The sequence below is a fragment of the Rhinolophus hipposideros genome (genome assembly GCF_964194185.1).
Source record: "Rhinolophus hipposideros genome assembly, contig: HAP1_SCAFFOLD_418, whole genome shotgun sequence".
NCBI lineage: Eukaryota > Metazoa > Chordata > Mammalia > Chiroptera > Rhinolophidae > Rhinolophus > Rhinolophus hipposideros.
Genome location: NW_027668810.1, coordinates 1 through 22315, shown reverse-complemented (window position 1 = coordinate 22315; position 22315 = coordinate 1). Strand labels below are relative to the sequence as shown.

The following is a 22315-nucleotide window of genomic DNA, read 5'->3' as shown; positions in this document are numbered from 1 at the left end:
CTTTTATCAGTCTGAGTTATCTTAAATTTAATCTACAGTTGGATGAAATATGAGCCAAGGAAGCCTTAAATTTAATACATATTTTTAGCTCTATACACAGTAAGCTTTCAAATATTTGATTTTTAAAGTGTTACATTCGGATCACTATCTTAATTATTATATTTAAAGTTAGCTGCTCAATTTGATTGGTTTGCTTAGCTTATCTTCTCAACATCTGTATTAAAAGTTAGTTGATATGAATGAAAAAGGGTAACAGGTTATGAATGGGCTATTTAGCTACATATGTGATACTAGTGAGGAATGCAGCCTGTTCTTTGTTAAATCCAAATGTGTTGAATAAATAAATGCTTTGATTTCATGAGTTTTTTAAATGAGAATTTGAATGTGGTAAAAACTTTAACTTTTGAGAGAAATGTGTACCTCTTAGGAATATTTTGCTATTGTATTTTAATGATGAATAATACCTGCCTCTAAGTAAATTTAATCAGTAAGACTCTGCTCAGATAGTCTGAACTATGGACAGTTTTTTTCACCAATGGGTAAGATGAAAAACAGACTTAGATACTATACCAATTTAGGAATAAGTTTCTTTGAATTACTAATGAAACTATTGCTGGGGTCATAAAAGAATCAAAAACCATACGGAAAACTAAATTATAATTTAAGGTCTAGATACATCTGATGCCCTTGATAACAATGAAGGCGGCAGGATCATGTGAAACTTTGAAGTGACATAATTGGTCCTGGTATAACAGCATGAAAGACATTGTTTATTGACACTGATCATGAGAACCTTCCATACTTGAGGGGAAAAAATTGCTTTATATTCAACATTTTGATTTCGTGTCATGAATAAGAAAACAAATTTCAAGACAGCTTCAGCTGTCTTGAAATGGGATAATTAGAAGAATTCTTAATATAGTTTTGGGGAATCTGAATATTTTTATTGTAAAATATCTTTTATTTTTTTAGTTGATTGACTGGAATCTTGTTACTAACTTACTATAAATTGAAATCTTTGCCCTGAGGCAGGTTTCTTTAATTTTTATTTTATTTTATTCCTTCATATTTTTATAATTGACCATTATATTGTCAATCAACTCATGCTCAAGTCATTTTGTCCACTGCTGCAGTTAACTCTTTTATTGGTAACATAAAATCAGTTTGATTTGCCATGAATAATAGATTGTATAATTTTCTACAATAGGTTAATGAAGGGAATTTGAAATGTGTGACAGAAGAGTTTTATTGATACATGAATAACTTGACCCTTTTTGCTTTTCTCAGCAACAGAAGAACCTTGAAGGCTACGTGGGATTTGCAAATCTCCCCAATCAAGTATACAGAAAATCAGTGAAGAGAGGGTTTGAATTCACACTTATGGTTGTGGGTAAGATATGATTTCTCACTACAATTGAATTTTGATCTAAACTTTAAACTGTTAATCAACTAAATGAATTTAAAACAATAGCCTAAGTAACTTCCAGGATCATGAGTTATATATTCTCTTATTATGAAATACATTTTAAAATTTAGCTTGGTGGCATAACGGAATTTATTTTCTTGCCTCCTTTTTTTAAGATGGCACAATTTTGGAAACTAATAAAAGTTGAGAAGCAGTGGAGGGTGGTGGAGGAATAGAGCGCTAGAGAAGTTCTCTTTAATTGGTAATGCTGCAAAAGAAAATAGCATCCGGTGGCTACTTCTTTTTCCAGGATGATTTTATTCCGTGGCTTATATACTATAGTGGAGTCATAGCACATGAACATTTAACTGTATGTGCTCTCAATTTGAAAAAGAAGAATGGGATAGAGAATCATAATCAAGCAAATGATTTCCCTGGGAATTAATTCATTGAGTATAACCCCTAAAGTAAGTGAAATATGACCCTTCTTGTTCTTTAATTCAGTCTCATTTTTCTTATGTTAGAGTTTTATCCTGTGAACTCCTTACCCTGCCTGTAGTCCATTTTAAGAGGTTGTCAAGGGTTCTTTTTTTTTTTTTTTAGATTTTTCTTTTTATTGGGGAAGGAGAACAGCACTTTACTGGGGAACAGTGTGTACTTCCAGGACTTTTTTTTTTTTTCCCCCAAGTCAAGTTGTTGTCCTTCCAGTCTTAGTTGTGGAGGGCGCAGCTCAGCTCCAGGTCCAGTTGCCGTTGCTAGTTGCAGGGGGCGCAGCCCACCATCCCTTGCGGGATTCGAGGAATCGAACTGGCAACCTTGTGGTTGAGAGGATGCGCTCCAACCAACTGATCTATCTGGGAGCTCAGTAGCAGCTCAGCTCAAGGTGCCATGTTCAATCTTAGTTGCAGGGGGCGCTGCCCACCGTCCCATGCAGGATTCGAGGAATCGAATTGGCAACCTTGTGGTTGAGGGCCCATGCGCTCCAACCCACTGAGCCATCCAGGAGCTCAGTGTTAGCTCAGCTCAAGGTGCTGTGTTCAATCTTAATTGCAGGGAGCAGAGCCCACCATCCCTTGCAGGAGTGAAACCGGCAACCTTGTGGTTGAGAGGACGCACTCCAACCAACTGAGCCAGCCGGAAGCTCAGCTTAAGGTGCTGTGTTCAATCTTAGTTGCAGGGGGTGGAGCCCACCATCCCTTGCAGGACTCGAGGAATTGAAGTGGCAGCCTTGTGGTTGAGAGCCCACTGGCCCATGTGGGAATCGAACCGGCAGCCTTCGGAGTCAGGAGCATGGAGCTCTAACCGCCTGAGCCACCGGGCCGGCCCGTCAAGTGTTCTTTTGACTGTCAGTTGTTAACATTATCATTATATATGAAGGAACACATTACTATATATAAGATTAATAATCTTAAATAATAGTCTTAAAAGTCTGTGTAATATTTTTACCTTATCTACACTGACTTTATAGAACCTAATTCCTAAGTATGATGCAACTTTATTGTATTTCTCTATATTTTTTAAGAAGATGAAAATCAAAGATAGTGGATTGACTAGTTTTGACAAAGAAAATTGTTGATTTTAGGCCTTTATGTAGTATGCATTAATTTTTGCTAATACACTCAACTAATATTTTTACTTTGGTGTTGAATTAGATTAATAGATTAGCTATAAAGTTCTTCTTCATTGAAGGGAAGAATATTTTATCAATTGACCAGAATATTTTGGTTGGTTAACTTGCCTGTTTCTGGTTGAGTAGAAACATAACATTCTTAGCTTGCACATTGCTTCTGTGGAGCAGAGGTGGGTCTAGATGGATGGATAAAATATAGACTATAACCTTTTCTTCCCTAGGTTCGTAACATCATTGTATGTGAAGAAATATTATATCTTGCCTTTACATATGTAGTGTTAGTGATCTTAAATGACAAACTGTACACAAATAAAACATTTTTTTTTAATTTGTAAGAAAACTCCCTAGGTCCACTAGAAGAACTAACGATTTTCCATAAATTATTGATACTGACATTTTGAAGAAACTTCTTGAATATAGACTTAGTAGGATAATATTTGGGAATCAAGGGCAGATATTTGGTTTAAAATCCCTGAGACATTTTTTTCAGATAAAAAAATTTAAGTCATCTGGTCTTGATTTTTAGAGGAAATATGCGATCTCTGAATGTATCTTATTTATTAGTTTTTCTGGTCATTTTGTCAACTACAGCTTTTGTGTTTTCCTTGATAAGACTACAACTGAGGTTAAAGGAAAATGGGTGTTAAGATCCTTACTCTGTTTTCACCACTGCACTTGAACATTATTGTTTAATTAGCGATCTTTGAATAGACTTGTTGAGTGCAGGGACTAAAGTTTTCATCTATAGAGTTGTGATTCCTAACACATAGTCACGTTTTAAGTAAGTGTCTAATACATTGGTCCGCCTTTCAGAAGTTAGGCCAAATCATAACAGCGTTGTTTGCAAATCATAGAAAGGTATGACTAAACTTGCTTTAATATTTTTAACTTAAGAGAGTGCAAGCTATTCCTTAAGAGCTAAGTCCTCATTTTTGAGATTTTAAACTCAGAGCAGTTTTGGCTCTTACAGCAGTTCTTGGTTTAAGACTTATACATTGATAGAAACTGAAAATCTATATTTAACAGTTGATTTGTTTATGAAACTCCTTGTTCTTTGTTGGGAAACTTTTTATCTGACAAGGTCCTGATAAGCAATATTTACTGAGTAGTACATTCTTGAGTGATTTCTTTGTATCAAAGAGGCATAGTGTGCATTCCCACATTTTTGTCTCTTAAAGGAGCCTATAATTTATATGACAACATAAAGTACACATGAAAAAATAAGTAAAATTTCTAGGAAGTAAATATGAGTCAGTAGAGTTACACAGAAATTAAGAATCATATAAGTTTAAGTGACATGGGAGAGCTTGTCCCTGGTGGGAGATTATTACTGCCTTATTTGAGGAGGAATTTAGGAGTTAGGGCAGAATTTTAAGAATAGAAGTGGGATAGACATTGAGGGTGCAGTCTAGTTGGAGAATAATAGCCAACACCTACGTAATATTATGTGCTAGACAGTGTTCTAAAATTGGCGCTGATTTTAACAACAACCCTATGAAGTAGTTATTACTGTAACCCCCATTTTAAAGATGAAGAAATTTAGGCGTGGAGAGATTAGGTTTCTTCTTGTGATCACATTGCCAGTAGATGGCAGAACCACACCCAGGCTTTCTCAGTTCGTTTGGTATGTTCTAAGCACTGTGCAGAGACTCATCTGGAGGTACTGGATGTAGTGCAGAGTTCAGCAGAGTGCCTTGAACTTACACGATTTTAACTAGATGTTCTGTTTTCCGTAAAAAAATGAAAGAAATAGAGACTGACAGAGAGAGAGGGGTGGGGAGAAATGAATGAATGGGAATTAGAGAACTTAAATAGTGAGAGCAATGTTTTTCTGCTATTCCACAGGAATGAGTGTCTGGCCTAGGGTGGGTATGAGGTGGGAGAGGTGAATTTTCTATTTCCCCAGTCATTTTCAGCTTCCACATATCTTTTTACTTTTTATGTGCTCAAAAACACAGGTATCTGTTTTCATTCGGGAGGAAAAACACATTGTCAGTTTATATGTAATTGTGCTTTATGGATGATACAAGGTGTGTTTTCAAGATTAATTTGTACTGCATATTGACTTTAGAATTTGAACCCTATGATGTAACTTTATATTAGTTGGAAGTAAGACTACTTTTTTGTTATTGTTCAGTATTGGCGTTTTCCCAGATTTTTTTCTGTGTTGTGTTTTGTATTAACTTGGTTTTTATATTGTCCATGAAAATTTTTGTCTTATGCCTTTTGTGCTTGATGTCCTCCTGCTTGATTCAAGGTTATTGGGGATTCCACTCTTTTCAGATATATAGATTAAAGTTTTTATTTTGCAATTTAAATCCAAGTGGATTTTTTTGATGTGAGATGTGAGTGAGGAATCTGGTGTTAATTTAATTTTATTTTATATTTTAAGTGGTTAAGTAGTCCTCCCAAAACCATTATTACGAGCTCGATTTTTTAAAAATATGTGTTCTGTTGGTTCTTCTTCTCAACCTTTGATTCAGTAATTCATTCTGTAGTCCTTCCTATATAAATATGACATTTTTGCAGTTATAAATTACAGTAATTATGTTATTACTTTTGTAGGAAGATTACTGGGGTTTATGTTAATTTAGGGAGATAGGCAAACAAGAAAAAAACATGTAAAATAATTACAGATTGTGTTATTTTCTGGGAAAGAAGTATACATATAAACATGGTGGGATCTATTTAGTCACCAGGGAAGACTTGCCTTTCTGAAAAGGATAATACCTAGAATACATGAAATACTAAAAAGAAAAAGAAAAAGAAGAAAAATGACTTACCCGCAAGAGATATCATTAACATGAGGCTATATTTAGCCTTAGTGTTTTACTTTTGATAGTTGCATAATATTTCCAACTGTGGCTATCTCAGATTTTAGCCATTTCTTTCTCATTTGACATTTGAATGATTTCCTGAGTTTGATCTCATTATAATGCTGCAGTAAAAAATTTACGAAATGGAAATTTTGGTCAACATTTTAACTATGATTTTTAATGGCTGCCTGGTGTTCTAATCTGTGGCTGAACGTACCATAATTTTTATAATTTATTTCTCCACTAATAGACATTAAATTTGTTACAAATAACATGGCAATGAAGATCTTTAAACACACAGGGTTTGGGTATGTGTGTTGGGGAGCAGAAGACAGTATCATTATTGCTCTAGTTTTCAACTTGAATTTCTGCCACAAATGAGCTTTCTGACCTTGGACAGATCACTTTGAATCTCAATTTTCTTATCACACCAAAACATTTACCCAGTCTTTCTAAGCCATGTACTGCACTGAGATTAAAAAAAGAAAAGCCACACCCCCTAAGAAACAGGATGTGGGATGGTGGTGGCGTAGAGACACTTGTACAGTAATACTGTTAGCTCTGTGTAACTAACTACTCCTCCCTCACAGAGGGCTCGAGGTAATTGTGTATATGAATGTGCCTTGTATGTATCTGTATACATAATAGGCCTGTAAATCTTGATTTTTAAGCATAAAACTTAATTTATTAGTGCATTTTTATGACTTAGTTGAAAGATCCAAATACCAGGGCTGAAGAAAAGATAAAGATCAGGGATGGTTGAGAATGAATGGCAACTATATTAAATAATTAATCCTTACTTTGAACTTATTCTTTGTTGAACTTCTTTGCTTATAAACATTTAGGGCACACATGTTGTGCTCTTACTTTGCAATTCCGTGTGGGTTGCTGGGCAAAGCTCTTTTTTGCAGTTAGATTTAGCTTATTTGAAAGATAGTTGAGAATTTGTTCTTTTCATCTCCCATTATAAATAAGATTTAGCTGGGTAGCTTGCATTCTTGTTAACAAAATATAATTTTGTACTTGCTCATTCTGCATTTTAATAAATATATTAAATTTCAGTATGTTGCTCAAATTATTTGTGTGACATCACTAATTAGTCTTATGGGTACACGTGCATTATAGTTGCTACAATATTAATAATAATAATGGATACGTTTTGAGTATCTTTTTTTCCCTAGAGTGTGTCAAATACTTATTGTCAATGATATAAAGAATCTTAGGGATTGGTTTTATTAAAGATTTTAATTTTGAGTCTTAAATTTCTCGTATGGGTTGGTGTTTGCTTTTGTTGTTGAATCATGTTTGAATAAAATCAGATTTATTGTCATTTAGCAGTGCCTCAGTATGTCCGTCATGAGTTGCCACGGACGTACTAAATGCATCCATCTGGCTGATGATCTTAACTGGGGCTTATTTTGGGGGTATTACAAGCATCCTGAAAACTCACGCTAGGGCCTATTTTCTGGTTAGGTCTTATTTTCGGGGAAATACCGTACTTGTTACTAAAATGGTTTTCCATTAGAAATGTAATACAGAGTACATGGAATTTTGTAAAGAGAGGGAGGAGATTACCATTGTTAATTTTGGTATATTTTCTGTCTCTAATGCACAGCTGTAATACCATATTCATTTTTAAATACTTTTTTCACCTAATGCTTTGGCAAACATTTTTTCATGTCCAATGGGTTTTTAAAAAGTAATTTTCAGTGGCTGGTTAATGTTATTTTGATCAGTGTATCATAGCCTGTCTTCGTGGTGGTACCTGAAAAGCCCTCCCCTGACTTCTTTACTATTAAAAATATTATTGAAGTCTTTTCCTCTGCCTGCTTGATTCCAGACATGATAAAGGCTGTGAATTGGAAACGTTATACCCACTTAACACAGTTACCACAGATGTGTCAGTATTCTTGTTTAGCATATCCTTGGATAGAATTTTTTTGAATGCCAATTAAAGCAAAATGGTGTAGTTAATTTAGTATTAGAAAAAGGTTCCACATTTTAATTTGTGTGCTTTGATTTGAAATTTTTTTGTCTAGCTTTTTTATTAAGCATATTTATACCACTAACATTTTCTTTCTTTATTGTGAATGTTATAACTGCATACTCATGTATTTTCTTTTTTAAGAAATATTGATGAGACAGATTTACAAAATCCCCCAGTGTGATGCACGAAACCCACTGCTGGTCCTTACATTATAAATTTTGGTAGATGAGATTGTAGAACTGAGTCACCTGGTTCACACCATCCAAGTCAGCCCGCTTCTGCTTTGAAGGGCACTCATTAACATCACTTTGTAGAAGGTGCTCCCTGCTCAAGAATAAATCAACTCCTTGCTTCCCCTCTTCTGTCCACTAGATGTCCAAGTAAAATCATTTCTTTGTTAGGCTCCAATCTCCTTTTCCTGGCATCTCTCCTTTTACTTACACTGTAGTGTAGGCAGCCAATGGCCTTAAGTTGCCCTCTAATTTCATAGAGCCTTCCACGCTAATATTTCCACAAAATCTTTACTTTGTCAGATTTGTATATTTCAAAACTAATCCTATTTCACTCTAAATTAAAACTTCCTTAGTGAATACTGGCTAAAGCTAGAAATTAGAAGAAAAGTCTGATTCCCACCTCCCCCAAGATATGAAATACTAACAGTATTCCCAGGGATACTTGATTTTTAAGAGTGGGTGTCTATTGAATGATCAGTTAGAATTTCTGGTAATAATGTGAAGAATTTGCTGGAACCTGGGGGAGAACTCATAAATAGTACCTGTTGATTTCACCTCTTTTTCAGTTTAGCAGAAGAACTTAACAGAATCTTGATTTACAACCTAGAAAAGTTTGCAGACCCAAGCCTAAATAAGACAGACACTACATTTTAACCAGAAAACTGTGGCAATCCGTTTTTGGAATAACTAGTCATGAAAAAATTTTTCCAGGTAGACATGTAGATTTTTCTGGTAACATGAGGATTTTAAAAAAATGGTAGGTATCCACTTGAACTGGGCTATAAAAAGAATACTTTTATGTCTGAGTAGAGCAAGAAATATCATAAACATCCTCTTTAGGGCCTCCCAGCTTTAGATGCATAGCAAGTGAAAACTTTTTGGGTGAATGAGGTAATTACTGAGTGGCTTGTTGGAATGTTTGCTACTAGCTACACAGCTACACAGCAGAATTGTTACTTAGCACTTAGTGGTGATGGTGAATTACTGTAATTAGAATAAGTAAACCTTGTTTAGATAATTGCAGAGCCAGGTCATAGCCTGTTGAGCTTGAATTTTAGGATTAGCATGCACATCAGTCTGTATGTTGAAGGATACCGTAATAGATTTTGAGATGAAATAGTTTTATAGCAAATCCCAGGCCACATATGTGTGGAATACCTTAGAAATAATCACTACCTAATGTAGTCTAGACTGTTCTTATTAGAGTAAATCTTTAGAGATAAGCATATTAAAAAGCAAAATGATAAATAGCACCTTCCCTGGGTAACATATTTTTATCTACTTTATGGGTGGTATCTTTACTGAATAGATCTGTACTTTTATGTCTTCTTTTTTTGTCTTTTTTATTTATAAATCTGTACTGTTAAATGTCCCATTACTTAAGTCATCATTTGGCTTTTCTCCTTAATATAAAACTACTTTTATTACAGGCCAGTAAAAGGCCTTTTTATTGTCCTTGGTTCCTTTTTTCCCCCCATCTGTTTGACATTGGCAACTTTTCCTTGCATTTCTTCCTCACTTTTTGTGGTAACTACCTCTTGGTTTACCTGGTTGTTTAGGATCCTTTCCACTGGCCTTTAAGTGTTGGTGTAACTATTATAAATAATTGTGTGACTTTCTTCAAAACCTCATGAACAAACATTTCATGAATGTTTTATTCTTAGGCTTGAAATGTAATATTCTTGAACAGTGACAGATTATGCGTAACTTTCATGGGCTAGACCTCAAAAATAAGAGGACATGGCTTATTTTAACCTTCTTATAACGTTAATGTATAGGTGTAATACTATATACTCTAGTTAGTTACTCTTATTCTATAATTTTCATGAAGTATTTAACAGCTTACATTTTAAGTATTACAATATTCTGTTTTAAAAAGGATAGAAAAAATTTAAATCTAATTCTTTCCCTGTAAAATCCAGTAAAATGAGGAATAATCGTGACTTGCAAAATGTATATTGTATTTCTCAAAGCCAAATAAATGTAAAATTGTCATTAACTTGGATCACTTAGCAGATCTTAAAATATTACTTATAAGGAAATACAAATGTTACATATAAACATTCTGTTTATATTTGAATAATTGTTTTCTTAATCTAGAATGTGTAATTCTGAATTTTGTTCTTAAATGTTTCCTCAATAATGCAGAGGTAATCTTGATTGAGGTTGTTCCATAAATTCTGTGTTTAAGTAGAGTTTGAGTTGGGGGGACTAAGTTACAGCTCTCATTGCTGATTTTATGTTAGCAACACTGCTGCTTTCCCTGTAGTGAAGCCAGCTAGCAAAAATTGATTGTAGTTACGTCACCTGGAAGGTATGAGGACAAAGCTGCTCTATTTTGTCTTATGATTATATGTTTTCTGACATTTTGGTATAGAAGTAAATATTAAATAGGAATTAATCATTTAATGTCCAAAAGTGGACATAGCTTCACTGCATTCGACAGTTTTGTATTTTGAGGCTAGTATCCTTTAGAGTCATTATGTTGCCAGTCTTACCCTTCTACTCCATTGTCATATGTCTCACCTTTATTCCCCCCTAAATGAAAAGTCTATAAAAAGATTTTTCTTTTTAAATGGAAATTCTAAAGACATTTAATGAAAAAGTGAAGTTCCTTTTTCTCCCTCCTTCGGTCCTAGTCCCTTCTCTAATGACAAGTATATTAAGTTGTTAGCAAGTCTTCTGGCATCTCTCTAGAATTTTACATACACCAATCATTCCCACGTAGATTTCTTTTTTATATAAATGTCCCCATGCTATAAATACTGTACAGTGAATGTGTTTTCCCTGTCACTTAATACATTGTACACGTATTTATGTCAGTACGTAAAAAGCTACCTCATTCTTTGGAGTTATGTGGTATTCCATAGGATATATTTGTCAGGATTTATACAGTCAGGTATTGATGGACGTGGATGTTCACAGATCAAAACAATGCTTAATTAAGTTTCTTGAGTTTTTAGGCACACATAAATGCTTGTGTAATGTATATTTCTAAAAGAGAAATTGCTGGGTCAAAAGGCATGTGCATTTAAATTTTGATTGGCTGCCAAATTGTTTTTCAGAAAAGCTGTACCAGTTTACCTTTCTACCAAGAGCTGCTCTGACAGTAGGTCTATTTTCTTTAGGCTTATTTAAGCACAAAATTTTCTCTGAACATTACTTTAATCATATCTCTTAGGCGTCCATATGTAGTATTCATTTTGTTTCTTTTTGAGTAATTTTTCATATAAGGAGTTGAGGGGACTGTTTTATATCTACATGAACAGGTGAATTGTGTTCTTTTTTTGTTGTTAATATCTGATTTCACTGCATTGTAATGAGAGAATATCTGTAGAGTTCTGTATTTTTTAGTATTGATTGATTTTCTTTGTAGCCAAGTATATGATCAGATTATAAAAGTATTTGATAGGCATTTAAAAAATATGTTTATTCTCTGGGTAGGAATTTTTTTCGTTTAGTTTTGACAAGCAAGCATATTATTCAGATTATTTCTATTTTTTAACCACTTGGTTTATCAAGATCTGAAAAACCTGTTAGCCTTTCACTATGGATGTTGTTAACTCCTTATGTTTCTAAGTCTTTGCCTTATGCATTTTCTAAAGTTTATTACTGTTTTTATTCTTGCCTTTTATCATACGAAACTTACAAATAAATCAAAGTTTGTTAATGAATTAGTAGAATCTAAGGAAATAAAGCAAAAACTTAACACCAAATTCCCAATTCTCTCCTTGGATCAATTCATATATAATAGTAATATTTTGTATTTTGATGATATGTTATGGTGCATTCATTTTCATGACAGGTATATCTCTTATACTGTCTAATTTGTGTCTTTAATTCTTTGTCTTGCTAAATTGAGACTTAGGTTTACATTTGCCTGTCTTTCTTGTTAATATTATTGTTTGGATTAAATTTGACCATAAGTAATGGAGCCTTAAAAAAATAATCTGAACAAGATAGAAATTTATTCTTCCTCTATTTCAAAAACCAGAGTCGAGTAGTCCTGGATTGAATTGATGGCTCTGCTTTACGTTCTCATTGTCCCAGGTGCTTCCTGTTTGGTTGCTGCACTGGGCGTGTTCTCTTTTTCCAAGATGCTGAATAGTCTCAGGTGGCTAATTCGGCTGCTAGCATCATGGTTATGTTCTAACCAGCAGGAAGGAAAAAAGAACAAGAGGAGTACACTGCCCTTAGAGAATAGTGCGAGAAGCTGCCACGTAGCCATTCACAGCGGTCTTGGAGTGCTGGTGTGCAGCTGAGAACTGCACACGGGTCACGTCAGGTAACGCAAGGGGCCAGGTTTCTAATTTAATAAAGTGGAAAATTGTCCAGGCTTCTAGGTTAATTTTTTTTCCATATTGGGAGTACTGGCCCGCTCCTCCTCATTTTTCAAAATTCTGCTTTCATTTCACTGGGAAACTTTTCTTGATCCATAACAGTCTGTTTCTTGCCTCCCCTATAGGCTCATAGTGCCTTCATTATACCCTGTTTGAATGAAGTGGTAAATTGTAGGTTTCTCCCACACAGATAGAGGGTGTGTGTATGGGTATGTGTATAGATTTGTGTGCATGTGCAGCCGTGTGTGCATGTGTGTGTGCGCGTATGTGGATAAGAATGGATTACTTTTTTAAAAAAATTTTTGTATCTAAGCCTGTACTACAGTACACTGAACATAGGAACAAATTGTGTGCACTGGTATATAAATGTACGTATATCTTTTTGTTAATTCTTCCATACTTGTTTTAAAATTCTTACCCATTTTTTAAAGTTGGCTTTTAAAACCGATAAGGTCTAACTTGAAGCTGTTCAATGACTTTGATTCATCCCATTCTGTGTTGTTGATACAGAATCTTTGACATGGTTTTGGCAGGGGCTTTAGATTCTAAATGTCCTTAACTTAATTCATTCTGTTCCTTCTCATGTTGTCCTGTATCCCTAGTCTCATTAAATGATATTACAAAATGATACTTACTGAGAACTTACTGTCTACCAAGCACTATGTTTATGTTTCATCTGTATTATCTAGTTTATTCCTCATGGTTCATGTATTATGATAATTTGATATGTGTGCAAGAACAGAAAAATTAAAGTATCTTTCTCACTATAAACATGCTATAAAGGGTATGATTATCATCTAGGAAGTGTGAAGTTAAATGCTGTGCTAATAACCACTATTAAATGCTTCTGTCTAGTTGTTCAAAACACAATTCTGAAAGTCATCTTAAGATTTTTCCCTTTCACTCCTACCCCTCCCAGTTAAGCTTTAAATGTGTCTTAATTCTGTTTTCTTCCCTTTGCCCTCTTTCCCTCCCCACCCCCTTTCTTTCCCCCTTCTTCTAAGTCCTCTGTCAGTATGCAGACCTGTGGTTCTCTACCTCTGGCTGCAAATCCGAATCACTTGTGGTTGGCAAACTTGGAGGCTGATTTACTAGCTGTGAGCCTGAAACCCAGGCATATGTACTTTATCCAAATAAATTGGATTGATTCAGATTTCTGCTTTCTGTCTGTGGGTTCTTCCTTTTCTCTACCCTTTCTTTAGTTTGCTAGGTTTTATTTGTCCTTCAAGATCCAGTTGGTTGTCACCTCTTTCTAGAAACTTCTTTTAACTCCCATCCAAATTAGAACTTAACTGTTTTGTGCTTACTGCCATCCTAAACATACCTAAATAAAGCGCTCATAGCATTTACTTACTTGTCTGTGCCCAGAACTAGTCCATACTTTCCATGACAATTGGAGTTCTGTCTTATTTGCCCTTATGATCCTTGTGCCTAATACATAGCAGATAATTAATAAATATTTACTGAATTATATTTCATGCAAAGTATGTAATATTTCACATTGCTCTCAGGATATATATATATATTTATTTTTTTAAGTGGTGGAAAACAGTTTATTAGAAGAGGTAGTACACTCCAAAGAATTAGGAGTGGGCCGAGCACAAAGAAAAGGGGCTCAGAGCTCAAGGTGGCTTTATTAGGAGAGAAAGGACACTCCAAAGGGTTTGGAGCTGGCCAAGCAAAGGCAGGGTCACGAGGGGCGCTCTCAGGATATTTTATATTCAGAATTTGGCATTATTTTCAGTTTTTAATATGATCTTATATTCTCTATCAGGGCAAGCAAAAGAAAAATTATTATTAGAGGAAATCTTTACTAGTCAAATGTTTATGATTTCTTCCCTACAAATGGGACCCTACTTATATTATTGCGTGTGATCTGTGCATGATGAGGATGTTTAAACATCTAAGAGCAAAACTGGTAACTTACCTAGTTTTTAAATTAGACTAGAAATTAGCGTGTTTGAACTTTTTTTCTCTATAATTTTAACTATTTTGCAACATGATTTTTGGTTACTTTGGTTGTTCAAGATGAGAAAAATACATGTTTTAGAAAGATGGAAATAGAAAGTATTGTTATAAGGGAAAGAAAGCCTGGGTCCAAAACACAGCTCTGGGATTCCCTTCTAGGTCACTAGTGAGAGTGTCCCCTCCTTTCTTTAGGAAGCTGTAGGTATTGAGGCCTCCATGACTCCTGGTTAGTCTTCCTTTGCCCAGTGTTGGCTTCTCTCCTATATTCCCTTTTAGGTTCTCATTCTTTACTTGGCCGTCCACCCAACTTTTCCACTCCTTCCTCTAGATCTCCTATTCCGTGTTCAACACACTGTTTTATGCTGAATTCTTAACCACTTCTTGCCCTGAATGAAACTTGGCCCTTGGAGGACCATTTCTCCTAAGCTTATAACTTTGTCAAGGGTGGCTCATCTCATGAGCAGGGGTGGAAAGGAGATGCTCTTGGTGATTACTTTCCTTATTGTTAAAACCTCCTGTTCCATTGGGGCCCTACAAATAAGAGAGAAATAGAAATCATCTTAGTTCTGAGTTAATTAAATGTCAAATTCTAAACCAGGGGTGTCCAAACTTTTTTCAATGTTTTTTACCAAGGGCCATATGCAGTAAAATACACAAACAGCCGGGCCACTCACTCAAGGTGAAGTATGTATTGCCTCACCTGGTTTATTTAAGTAAACTAAATATATTTTTGGAATTTGCTGTGGGCCAATTAACAATGGATTGCGGGCCGCAGTTGGCCTGCGGGCCGCAGTTTGGACATCCCCTGTTCTAAACCACAGGAAAAAGTAATTAAGGTCTCCTTTCTTTGATTTAGCTCTTCTAATTGAATTTGAGTCTGAGGGAAGAAGTGTTTTGATCTTTCTGTTTTCTTGATTCCAAGATGTAATCTACTGTGAAACATATAATCAAATTTGATTTGGGGGAGGTAAGACGTAATACATTTTGATTATAAGAGACATTTTTTAACAAATGTTGATGTGGGGGAAATGTGTATCTCAGAATTAAGGAAATTGAACAGTTCTTCTAAAAAAAAAAGTCTTTATTTGCCCAGAATCAGCTTAGAAATAACTTAGAAATGGCTATAAACATAAATGTGGAGATGAGAACTAGAGAAACGCCTGTTACACATGAACGATGTTGAATTGAATTCTAAAATTATCTTTTCCGTAGTCAAATGATACTCTGTATTTTCTGTAGTGTTTACTTTGATAGAGATCACCCAATTAGTGTAGTCGTTCAAGTTGTAAATTAGCCTAAAAGAGTATAAAATACACACATAAGCTGGTGAAATAGGAAACTTATTTCCCTTTAAATTTCAGGTTAGCTCCTTCTTTCCATATACTCACTGTTTACTCTGACATTTTTAATGTCCATAACTAGTGCTAAAGTGTCTTGAAATTTTTTATCTTGAATTTAAGCAAGATAATCTACCTTTTGTTGCTATAACCAACCTTTAGGGATACCACATAAGCATGGAATCTTAAAGCTTTGACCCATAATTGCAGTGTGAGTAGTCTAGGAATAGATGGAAGCTAATTTATTTAGATACCTCCTGATACATCAAAAATTGACCATAGCTAAATTTTAGTTCAGAGTATATAAGCTGTTATTTCATGTAGTCAATGTCAAGAGTTTAAATGAAGATAGAGAAAAAAAATGCACTGGGGGGAAAAAATCATAAGTGGAATGATGGTTGGGTATTTTCTGATTTTTACTGTGTATAAAAAAGCAGACAGCATTTAGAAGTTTTATAATAGTAGTATGAGGTTGGTGCAAAAGTAATTGCGGTTTAAAAGGTTAAAAATAATTGCAAAAACCGCAGTTACTTTTGCACGAACCTAATACGTGCTATTTAGAATTAAGTAATTTTAATAAGGAGGAAATCTTAACCATTGCTGTCAAAAGGAGAATTGCTCCCAAAAAAAGTCTTGTCCTTAAATAGGAAAATCATGAGCCTAAGTTCTCTAGAGCCATATATATACTAAACTTTATAATATATTTTATTTACTAACTGTAAAATAACTTGTTTAAATTCCTGAGCAATTGTTGAAGGATTGAAAACAAGTCTATAAATATAGAGATACACAATAATTACTATATCATTCTATTTTTTCCCTCTCTGATAGTAAAGGAGGAAAGAAACTTACAGATATTAATCGTCTATGACAATATAATACCTAAATATGAAATTTATGTCTTACCTCCTTTTTAAACTTACCTGAGGAAATTGATCAGATTCCTTTCCAAGGTAATTATGGCAATAAAGATCAGAGTAGGACGTAAGCAGCCTAAAATAGAAATGCTAACAATTCTGGGGGTTAAAAGGTGGTTTCGTTGGTATTTAAGAAACAGGTGTTTTTGTTTGTTGGTTTTTTTTTTGTGTGTGATCATATTAAAAAATAGCCATTTTTGAGGGCGTCAGTTTTATTGACAAATCATTTTTATGAAGAGGAGGGGTAAAACTTACTTGATTTCGACTAATCGTACAGGAAGTTTTCTGAATTTTTAAAACCTGGATGTCTACTATCTGAAATACTGTGCTACTTTTCATTTTCATTCACTACTCAGTAATGAGCATTCTTTTCATTTTGCTGATAAGGAAACAAGTGAAAAGGTTGCATAATGGTAAAGTGGAAAAGCTAGGATTTTTGAACCTGTGTGTTTCTAAAGTTTGTTGAAGTTTATACTAATGTAAACCATAAAATCTTTGTGTTCAATTGATTTTTTTTTGTAGTGTCACATATTTTATTCCTTTTCACATCATTTTTTTTGTATATTTTATAGATATTTTCTTTATGGTGATCATAGAAGTTGCATATAACATCCTAAGTTTTAATAATCGAATTTGTACCGTCTTCACTTTAATTACATCCAACCACTCGTATACAGCCCTCCACACACACCTTTTTGTTACTGATGTCACAAATTGTATCATTAAACATTGTGTACTCATTAACATAGATATATGATTAATTATTTTTAATTCGTCTTTTAAATTTTATAGAATATATAAAATGGAGTTACAAACCAAAATTACAATAATACTGGTTTTTATATTTGTCTATGTATTTACTTTTACTGGAGATCTTTACTGTCGAGGGTCTGAAGGACTCCTTTCAGCATTTCTTGTAGAGCATATGTAGTGATAATTCCCTCAGTTTTTGTTTATCTGGGAATACCTTAATTTCTATCTGTTTTTAAGCACAGTTTTGCCAGGTACAGAATTCTCCTTTGACATTTATGTCATCACGCTGCCTTCTGGCCTCCCAGGTCTCTGCTGGGAACGTGGCTGACAATCTTACTGAAGATGCCTTCTGTGTGTATCGCTTCTTTCTTAGTGCTTTCAAGATTCTCTCTGGCTTTTATCAGTTTGATCATGTTGTGTCTCTGTGTGGGTCACATCATGAGCTCGTTGAGATTCTTAGATTTGTAGATTTATGTATTTCATCAAATTTGGAAAAATTTTTGGCCATTTTTTTCTCTTCAGATAATCTCTTTGACCCTTTCTCTTCCTGAAACTTTTCATCGTGTATATGTTTTGATCCAGTTGATGGTGTCCCTCAAGTCCCTCAGGCTGAGTTTGCTTCATTCTGTTGTCTTTCTGCTCCTTAAACTCAACACCATATTTTGCCGTGTATAATGTGCTGTCGTGTATAATGCACGCGAGCCCAATCCCGTGTAAATTGGGCTACAATTTTGGCCCAAACTTTCAGGGAAAAAATGTTTTCATTTTAATTTTTTAATTCAAATTTCTACTTGTTTACATTTAGTTCTTGTTTTTTGTATTATAAAGGAATTTTAGCATTTATCTTTTAACATATTATGACACAAGAAATTTTATGTAACAGATAATTACAAAACACAAGAACAGATACAAGGTACAAGAAATTTTATGTACCAGTAACAAATTTATGATATTTACACATCATAGAAGACCAAGAACTCTTCATCGTTGAAAGTTCGTTGTGAGTTCAACAAAACCGATGATCGTTTTCCAGGGTGTTATTTTTCATACAGATGACATTATTGATTTCTAGAGTTACACTTTTTAGCTCATAAGCATAAATGCAAGAATTGAAACCATTTACATAGATACAGAATTAGTACTAGCCACGTATAATGCTCATTCTTATTTTTCCCTCACAAATTTGGGCAAAAAAGTGCTCATTATACACGGGATAATACGGTAATTTAATTGTTCTGTTTTCAAGTTTGCTGATTCTTTCTCGTTAGCTGGCTCATTTATGCTGTTGAACCTGTCTAATGAATTTTTCAATTCAGTTACTATATTTTTTAGCTCCAGAATTTTTGTTTGTTTCTTACTATTTTTCAGCCCCAGAATTTGGTTTGTTTCTTATTACAGTTTCTCGCTCTTTGTTTGATATTCTTGTTTTGTTTTGTGTTGCTTTCCTTTTCCTTTTTCCTTTGTATTGCTTTTCTTTTACTTCTTTGCACATTTTTTCCCTTTAGCTCTTTGAACATATTTAAGGCAGCTATTTTAATGTCCTCATCGAGTAAGTTCCAATATCTGTGCTGCTTTCGGAATGGTTTCTGGGAACTTGTTTGATTTATTTCTATGGAGTGTGTCCTCGTTTCTTTTGCATGCCTTGTGGTGCTGGTGGTGGTGGTGATTGTTGTTGAAAACTGTGCATTTTAAAAAACAGTCACCCTTTCAGGTCTTCACAGACTGGCTGTATGTGAGGGGCTACTGATGTTTCGCTGGCCATGCTGTAAGCAAGAGATCAGCCTGGAGTGAAAGTTTCAAGTCTTCCCAGGACTTCCCTGAACATGTGTATTGATTGCTTGGGCCTGTGTGTGTGGCTTTCTCAATTTCCCCTACATAGGTGGATGGTTTTGAATCTTAATTCTCCACCAGTCTTACCCCAGCTTCTGGGACCTTAGGTGATCTGTAGTGTCTGTTCGCCAGGAATCTGCAGGTTTATAGCCCCCCGACAGTTTTCACCAGTGGTGCCCAGTGCTTTTCCCACCTGAAATCTCAGTTAGGCAAGACAGGAACCAGTCCTTCTGACAGCCTCTAGAAAGGTTGAAATGTTTTAAGTAAAATCTACTTTGTTCCTTCTGGTTTGAGAGAAGGCTTGGGAACTGGGCTTCCACATTAGGACCCAGACATACCACAGGGAGAAGGATAGGGCAATAGCAAATTAAAATAACATGGAATTTCCTATTGTTTTATACTTGGCATTTTCTTGACTGGGCATGGACTTGTTTGCTATAGACATTTGTCTGTTTTTCCAGAGCTCAGCTAGGTTAATTCAGTCGGTTTCTAGTTGTTTTTGATGTTTATGGTACAGCTTAGACCTTCCTAGTCTGCCATTTTGCTGACATCACTCAAGATTACTTTCTAAATATGAAAACAGTACAAGCTTAGTGAAGAAAATTTAAAGCACACAGAAATGTAGAAAGCAAAGGAAAAAAGTCTTAACCCACAATTCTACTACTCCCCAGTAGCCTTTATTAAATAATATCTTGATGTGTTGTTTTTCAGGCTCTTTTTTTTTCCTTCATCTTTCCTTTTGCTTTGCCCTGTTTCCTTTTGTTACGCAACCCCTCACCACCAAAAAGTGTGTGTGTGGGGGTGGTGGTGGTGGTGGTGATTTAATATATAAAATAAGATCTAAACATAATTTTAGTCAGTACAGTGCAGTACAGTTAATTTTTTAATATAGTGTCCTTTTAACACCCAAAAATATTTTTATCAGCACCCAAAATTTTCATTTGTGCTTCTAAATGAAAGTACGTAATATAGATATTTCTGATTATCCCCAAATGTTTAGGTTTTATTCTAGTCTTTTCTCCTTTATTCAGTGTATAAGAGATAAGAAAGAAGCAGGTATGGAGAACTATAACTTTTTTTCCTGTGACTTAGAAATTTATGAAATTTTTACATCTAAAAAACATTTGCATCCCCTCATTCAAAGTTCGTAAGCTTCAGACCACCTAAAATGGATCTTACCTTTCTTGAGAGCCAATATAAAAAGAATCTAGACACAAATAGTAAGGTTAATATTGTGACATCACTTATTTAGGCTAAAGGTGCCTATAAAACTAACTAGCAATACCTAGATTCTTTAACACTGGGCCATATTAATTGATAATTACAATATGATTGTAATTTATTTTAGCCTTGTATTATGTATATTCTGAAGCTGTTTATGTTTTGGTAAAAATTAACTGTGTATTTGGTGAGGTATATTAAACTTGACATGGAATGTCAAAGACGAGTATGTGATCTTAATGGAAATTGTGTCCTACCTTCCTCCATTCCTACTCCTACCTCTCGCAGAAGCACTGGAAAAAGTAATTACCTGCCATTTTTTTAATCTAATTTATACTTACGCTGTGTGATATATGGGAAGGTAAATTGGAAGTAATTTTTTGTGTTTCACTTTATACTGATGTGCCTTGTAATTAATTTTTCTTTTTCTCAGCAGATTCCTACTTTTCATAGCTGTATGATGTCTTGCTTTGGTCATTCATTAATTATGTATTGTCTATAATAAGCATTTATAGTTAATTTCTTTGATGTTTTATTTCACTAAAGCAGCCATATATAATTTAGTGTTTTCATCATGACTAACTTTGACCTCTAGGAATGCATTACTGTAAAAATAGAGGCTCTTGTTTCTGGTACATTACTTTTAAAGAACACAGGTTCTAAAATCATAAAGCTAAAAAAAATCCTTGGAAACATGAGTCCAGTTTGATAGATCAGAAAATAAGGACAAAGAACTTACTCTAATAGTAAGTCTTTTAGTACATTTTCTAATGTCACTGTCTTGTCCCACCAAGAAGTATTTACATAGAGCAAATTTGATTATAGCAATGGTTGAATATTAAGGTCAATAACAGGACTGAGTTGAACAGATTTTCTCCCCCTATTTCTTTTAGGTGAATCTGGACTGGGAAAGTCAACGTTAATCAACTCATTATTCCTCACAGATTTGTATTCTCCAGAGTATCCAGGTCCTTCCCATAGAATAAAGAAGACTGTACAGGTATGTATATTAGTATTGTTAATTGATATAAGCTGCAATAATGTTACCACACAGAACAGCTCTATAACTTTTATTATGCTTCCCTAGAGGTAGGTTTCAGATTGGACCTCAACCAGTGTAAAGTGGTTAACGTGATTATTGATAAGAGAGAAAAAGAAGTGCAGCTAATTAAAGGAATTACCTCAATTAAAACCTTCTAAATTTGTCCTGAGGACCCTCCTAGGGATTACACTGTGATGTAGTAAATAATACCCTAGAGTTATGCTGTCTAATATGGTAGCTACTTGCCGTATGAGATTATTTAAGTTTGAATGAGCTAAAAGTAAATAAAATTAAAAATTCAGTTTCTCATATACAGTAGTCACTTTTCAAGGGCTCAGTGGCCATATATGGCAAATGGCTACAATTTGGGCAGTGCAAATACATTTTCACCATTGCAGAAAGTTCTGTTGGACAGTGTTGGGAAAACATGACTTGTGGAAAAGTCATTATTATTTAAACACAGTGTTCTGTATTAGTCAGTAGCATAATACCACATGATGGTTGAACAGTAGTAGCAATTCGTTAAGGCTCTCAAGTTATGTGTGGTCTAATTTAGTACTTTCCAATCTTTCATGTGCATTCAGATCACCTGGGGAGCTTGGTTAAATTTAGTTCCTGTTTTCTCTTAGGTGTGAGGTGGGCAGAGAGTGTGCATTGCTCACAAAATCCTGGATGGTAGCAAAGCTGCTGGTTCAGAGAGCACACTTTGTGTAGCTAAGTGCTACATTCTGGATCTGCACTGCCCAGTGCAGTGGCCACATGTGGCTGTTGAGCTCTTAAAGTACGAATAACCAAATTGAGATGTTAATGCAGGTATAAAATGCATCTCCGATTTT

At 34.6% G+C, this 22315-nt stretch overlaps 1 long non-coding RNA gene across 2 annotated transcripts in view; it reads left to right on the top strand.

Annotated features, from left to right (window-relative positions):
* LOC308495762 overlaps positions 1–21439 on the top strand; it is a 28748-nt gene extending 7309 nt beyond the window's left edge. For both annotated transcript variants that reach the window (XR_013993050.1, XR_013993051.1), the window contains exons 2-3: positions 1288–1390; positions 21331–21439. This is a non-coding gene — a long non-coding RNA (uncharacterized lncRNA). The remainder of the gene's footprint in view (positions 1–1287; positions 1391–21330) is intronic.
* Positions 21440–22315: the final 876 nt, after the last annotated feature.